At 52.7% G+C, this 6,639-nt stretch overlaps 1 pseudogene; it reads right to left on the bottom strand.

Annotated features, from left to right (window-relative positions):
• Nucleotides 1–328: 328 nt before the first annotated feature.
• Nucleotides 329–3,198, bottom strand: LOC135511344 (piggyBac transposable element-derived protein 4-like; annotated as a pseudogene).
• Nucleotides 3,199–6,639: the final 3,441 nt, after the last annotated feature.

The raw sequence follows: 6,639 nt of genomic DNA, 5'->3' as shown, positions 1-6,639 counted from the left end.
CATCAAGCTTAGTTTGTAGGATGGCCGTGGTGTTAACCCTCCCGTCATCCTCGTATTGTGTCTAGACCCCATGTCCTCCGGGTCACCCTGTCCCGTCCTGGCTAAAGGCCCAATGGGCGCAAGTGTGACAGTATACGTGTGAACAGCCTTTGCAGATATATTTCTTACACCTGCAGCACACCGTGTGTGTCTTGGAATCCTTCTTAGGTGAGCAGAGCTGACACCTCTTCCTCTTACTTGCCCCGGTGGCCGGGGCAATGAGCGGGGCAGAGGCCTTGCCAGCGGCGGGCCCCTCGCGCTGTTGATCACGAGCCGCCGCCATAGCACTCTATAGGACTTTGACAAGTGCTGACACTGCTTTGGTGCAGGGTAGATGCTGCCTTCTTTGGATCAGCGGCTTCACAAGTGCCTTTCCCAGCTGCTCGAGGAACACCCTGTGCTTGTTCCGCTTTGTGAGGCATCCCTTCAGGCTTGATCTCTCGCCATATGACAAAGGCGTTGTAGGAGGACACGTCGAGGATGTTGTGGAAGACGACCAGGGGCCAGCGGGCAGTCATCCATCTGCAGCTGTAGGTGCCAACCCCCTTGTCTAGGTTGTCCACGCCACCCTTGTTGCAGTAGTAGTCTATGATGACGGCCGGCTTCCTGTTGCAGCGATCGCTAATGTGGCCCTCTGTGTGCAGCGTGCTCAAAAGTAGCATGTTCTTGTTTTTCTTTGCCAGGTTGGACACTAGAGTGGCGGTGGGAGTGAAGGCAAACCTGGAGGACAGGACCTGTCTGCCCCTGGACTCGAGCAGCGCGGGCGGGAGCTCGGCCTTGTTCTTTGTCACCGTGCCCACCATGGTGAGGTTCCTCTCGAGGAGCCGCTGGCTGAGTTTGTAGGAGGTGAAGAAGTTGTCACAGGTGACCTCTCAGTCCCATTGTCAGATCGAGGACGACGCGCATCCCCTGGTTCTTCTCGGGGCCTCTGCTGGCCGCCTTGCCGGTGTACACTGGCATCTTCCAAGCGTAGCTGGACTTGGCGTCGCAGGCCACCCACGACTTGATGCCGTATTTTGCCGGCTTGCTGGGGATGTACTGACGGAAAGGACTGCAACCTTTTGGAAATGGGACAAGAGATTAGTGTCGTTACTGTCTCATTGTGGCCAACAGCCTTTTGTGTTACGCACGCTGCTAGTGCTGCTAGTGCTGCCACAGCCTCTGGTACCGCTGCTACAGCTACTTCCTCTCTATAGACATATACACACACGCGCGCACGCGCACACACACGCACACACACGCACACACATGCACAGTACCTCTGAACGGGACCAGTCGCTCGTCTACCATCACGTCAGGCCCCGGGAAGTAGAGGGCCGGCAGCCGCGCCTCCCACAGGTCCCAGACCTCTGGTATGGCTGCGAGTTTGTCCGTGGCGAGTCTGGCAGGTCTCGACTGGAGGTCGTCGAATCGCAGCAGCCTTGAGTACCTGTGAAAGACCTTGAGCGGCATGGTGGCTCGGAACACGGTCCTGCCGTTCTCGGCGTCCCACAGGCTTGCCGCGGCCTCGCCTCGGGACATGTAGAGGCCTGCTAGGATCAGCAGCCCTACGTAGGCGTGCAGGTCCGTGGCGTCAATGGGTCACCAGCCATCGTCGGCGTATTTTCTTGCCCCGTGCAGCTTCATCATTTCCACAATTATCCTTTCTATCGCCGGTGTGACAAACAGGTGGAAGGCGGACGCGATGTCACGGGCCTGGGTCACGGCATAGGCCGTGGTGCCCGGAGTCTCGTCCGGCCCGGCATGACAGATCGCGATGACCCTGCGGTGGCGGCCGCGGCCTTAGGCCATGGGGGACCACTCGATTTAGCCGTTTTTCCGACAGCAACAGCGTCTCCCTTTGGTCCGGGGCCGAGGAGATCTCTTCCTCGCGTTGGTCCTCGTGCTCGTCCTCGGATGCTTCCTCGGGCTCTTTCTCAGAAGAGGGAGAGGAAGCATCGTCGACCTCGCAGCACTCAGGGTTGTATTCCTCCCCGTCTTCATCTTCCTCTTCCTCCTCCTCCTGGGAATCTGAGTATTCTTCCTGATCCACGCTGGACAAGATCTGTTCTAGAACCTGCGCAGCCGTAAAACGCATGGCCATGGCCGCTCGGCTCCACTTAGCAGCGGGGAAGAGAGCACTTGGCACAGGTGGGGTGCCGGTCACTTTGTGTGTGTGTGTATGTGTGTGTGGGTGTGTGTGTGGGTGTGGGTGGGTGTGTGTGCCGCTGACAATATTAGTACCCTCTCTACGTACGGTCGGCCGTCCGGCCAGCTTACGCGGGAGGCCGAGACCTGAAAATGCACGAGGCTTGCTTGCGCGCTTGTGTGTAGCCGTGTGCAGCTGACCCACCCCACTGGAGCCAAAATAACACTTGGCTGCTCTCTAGCACACAGCGGAGCATGTATGGACCTGTGCAGTGGCTGGCTGGGTTGTTTTGACCCAAGAGCGCAGAGCGGGGAGCCAGGCACAACCTCGCCACACTCACAGACTCTCTACTACACTCAATGGCATACGCCTCGCCAGTGGCTGGCAGGGTCGCTCTGACCCACGAGCGCAGAGCTCAGAGCGAGAGCCCTGGAAACACATGGCCTGGGTTGCTCTCACCCGTGAGCACAGAGCACAGAGCACAACTAAAACACTTGGCTGCTCTCTAGCACACAGCAAGGCATGTCTGGACCTGTGTAGTGGCTGGCTGGGTCACTCTGACCCACAAGCACAGAGCACAGAGCACATACCAGAGAGCCAGGCACAACCTCGCCACACTCGCAGACTCTCTACTACACTCAACGGCATACGCCTCGCCAGTGGCTGGCATGGTCGCTCTGACCCACGAGCGCAGAGCACAGAGCGGGGAGCCCTGGAAACACAGCTAGAGGCTGGCTGAGTTGTTCTGACCCAGGGGCGCAGAGCACAGAGCGGGGAGCCCTGGAAACACAGCTAGTGGCTGGCTGAGTCGCTCTGACCCACGAGCACAGAGCACAGAGCACAGAGCTGGGAGCCACCCACAACCTCGCCACACTCGCAGACTCTCTACCACACTCAACGGCATACGCCTCACCAGTGGCTGGCAGGGTCGCTCTAACCCACGAGCGCAGAGCACAGAGCACAGAGCGGGGAGCAGGGAGCCAGGCACAACCTCGCCACACTCGCAGACTCTCTACCACACTCAACGGCATACGCCTCACCAGTGGCTGGCAGGGTCGCTCTAACCCACGAGCGCAGAGCACAGAGCACAGAGCGGGGAGCAGGGAGCCAGGCACAACCTCGCCACACTCGCAGACTCTCTACTACACTCAATGGCATACCCCTCGCCAGTGGCTGGCAGGGTCGCTCTGACCCACGAGAGCAGAGCGGGAGCCTTGGAAACACAGGGCCTGGGTCACCCTGACCCCAAGACCACGGGAGGGTTATTAAGCATGTCCCCTTTTAGGTCCACTAGTAGCACGAGCTCAGAAGATAGATGGGGGCAGTCAGTTCACATATAGTATCGAGGGCAACGCTGGAGGCAGAGGGAGGTCTATAGCAAGCGACAACAGTGAGAGACTTGTTTCTGGAAAGGTGAATTTTTAGAAGTAGAAGCTCAAATTGTTTGGGTACAGATTTAGCCTGCAGAGTTCTGTATTACTTTCTATCTATGCAGTAGATTGCAACACCGCCCCCTTGGCAGTTCTATCTTGGTGGAAAACATTATAGTTAGCATTGGAGATTTCAGGGTTTTTGGTGGTTTTCCTAAGCCAGGATTCAGACACGGCTAAGACATCTGAGTTGGCAGAGTGTGCTAAAGCAGTGAGTAAAATAAACTTAGGGAGTAGGCTTCTAATGTTAACATTCATGAAACCAAGGCTTTTACGTTTACAGACGTCAACAAATGAGAGCACCTGGGGGGTGGGAGTGGAGCTAGGCACTGCAGGACCTGGATTAACCTCCACATCCCCAGAGGAACAGAGGAGAAGTAGGATAAGGGGCGGCTAAAGACAATACGAACTGGCCGTCTAGCACGTTCAGAACAGAGAGTAAAAGGAGCAGGTTTCTGGGCACGATAGCATAGATTCAAGGCATAGTGTACAGACAAAGGTAAGGTAGGATGTGAGTACATTGGAGCTAAACCGAGGCATTGAGTAATGAAGAGAGAGATATAGTCTCTAGAGATGTTTAAACCAGGTGATGTCATCGCATATGTAGGAGGTGGAACAACATGGTTGTTTAAGGCATATTGAGCAGGGCTAGAGGCTCTACAGTGAAATAAGACAGTAATCACTAACCAGGACAGTAATGGACAAGGCATATTGCTATTAGAGAGAGGCATGCGTAGCCAAGTGAACATATAGGTCCAGTGAGTGGTTGGGCTGGCTGGGGACACAGCGATTCAGACAGTTAGCAGGCTAACAATCTAACAGTTAGTAGGCCGGAGCTAAACAAGCTAGCAGCGAGTAGACCAGGGCAAGCTTGCAGTTAGCAGGCCTGGTTAGCAAGCAGTTAGCATGGGCTAGCAGTTAGTAGACCAGGGCAAGCTAGCAGTTAGCAGACCGGGTTATCAAGCAAGCAGTTAGCAAGGGCTAGCAGTTAGCAGACCGGGTAGTCAAGCTAGCAGTTAGCAGACCGGGTTAGCAAGCAAGCAGTTAGCAAGGGCTAGCAGTTAACAGACCGGGCAGGCAAGCTAGCAGTTAGCAGACCAGGCCCGGCGGGTTTAGCAGTTAGCAGACCGGGTTAACAAGCAAGCAGATAGCAGGGGCTAGAAAGTTAGCCTTTGACATCGCGATGGGGGTAAGTCTGTTTCAGCCTCTTCGTGCGGTGACGTCGATAGACCAGTCGTGGAATTAGTAGGGTTCCAAGTAGGTCTAAGTAACTAGCTGGCCGATAGTGTAGCCCAATGAACATGCTATTCTCCGTCTGAAATGTTATAGTTCATTTACATATTAGATTACCTGAGGATTGATTAGAAATGTTGTTTGGACAAAGTTTATTGGTAACTTTTGGGATTCCTTTGTATGCATTTTGAACGAGGGAAACTGGTGGATTACTGAATCAAGAGCGCCAACTAACTGACTTTTTTGGATATAAAAAAGGACTTTATCGAACAAAACGACCATTTGTGATGTCGCTGGTACCCTTGGGAATGCAAACAGAGGAAGATCTTCAAATGTAAGTGATTTATTGTATAGCTATTTCTGACTTTCGTGAAGCCTCTGCTTGTTTGGAAAATGTTTGCAATGCTTTTGTATGCGCGGCCCTGTCCTCAGGTAATCGCATGGTATGCTTTCGCCGTAAAGCATTTTTGAAATCTGACAAATCGGCTGGATTAACAACAAGTTAAGCTTTTAAACGATATAAGACACTTTGTATTTTCATGAATGTTTTATAATACGAGTTTTGTATTTTGAATTTCGCGCACAGCAATATCACCAGATGTTGGCTAGGTGGGACGCTAGCTTCATGTTGAGCCCTGCATGTTTTCTTTCAAAACGGTTTTCAGATGTTTTTATTATAATTATGTCAACATTAGCATACTGTACATCGGTCCATGTACGTAGAATAGATCTGCAAGAGGGGGTAACTTCACTCCATAAGAAGCAGGAGTAGGATCCCCATGACGTGGCTCTACACGGGGGCGGGACGGGGGATTGAAAGTGGAAAAAATGTGGTTGATGCAGTGAAGGAGAATTACATGAGCGTGTCGAATTAAAGTAACGTGTGGTACAGCAAGCTCAGACAGAGAGGGAGGAGAGAGAGATATGGGGAGATGGAGAGAGAAAGTAGAATGAGAGGTAGATCGAGAGAGAGAAAGAGGGAGGGAGTAGAGAGGGAGAGAACTAAAGAGAAAGAACAAGAGAGAGAGTGATAGATACAGGGAGGGAGGGAGAGAGAAAGGGAGGGAGAGAGGGAGGGAGGGAGAGAGGGAGAGAGGGAGATATAGGAAAGGGAGAGTGAGGGATACAGGGAGGGAGAGAGACATAGAGGGAGAGAGATAGAGGGAGTGAGATAGAGAGAGGGGAGAGGTAGTGAGATAGAGGGAGGGGAGAGGGAGTGAGAGAGGGGGAGCGATAGAGGGGGAGAGGTAGAGGGAGTGAGAGGGAGAAACAGGTATCTGATATATACAGCGCAGATAGCGAGGGAGGAAGGACGAGAGAGCCTCAGTGAAAGAAAATGACAGCGCATGGGAAAGAAAAAGACGGAGAAGAGAGAAGCATGGATAAACAAGTTACTAAAAATACTTCCTTCCTCCACCGTCCTCTCACAGAGCATAAAAGATGTACCCTAGTTTAATAAATCTGTCAGCTCCCTTTCGCCTATTTAACGTTATTCAAAATGTCCTTTGTCAATTCATCTCTCCTTCTTAATACAGAGAGGCATCTTTGGTCCACGTCTCATCGTCAGTTCTCTTCTCATCGTCAGTCTGCTATTGCCCTTATCTTTCATTTTACAACATATGTCACTCACTCCCCTCTCCTTCCTTCCTCATCCTTTCCTACCTCCCTATGCAGTTCCCTCAAATCAGTGAGTCAATTCGTTCATAGCGTTATTGATCCCTGCCAGGTTGACATTGTGGATTCTTCATGGGTTGCATGTTCTGAGACAGCTCGGTCTCAGAGGTTCTGTATCTGATTCAGGATCTGCTG

The sequence above is a fragment of the Oncorhynchus masou genome, chromosome 24 (assembly GCF_036934945.1).
Source record: "Oncorhynchus masou masou isolate Uvic2021 chromosome 24, UVic_Omas_1.1, whole genome shotgun sequence".
Taxonomy (NCBI): Eukaryota; Metazoa; Chordata; class Actinopteri; order Salmoniformes; family Salmonidae; genus Oncorhynchus; species Oncorhynchus masou.
The sequence above is the reverse complement of the archived record's forward strand: the minus strand, read 5'-3'. Positions and strand labels throughout refer to the sequence as shown.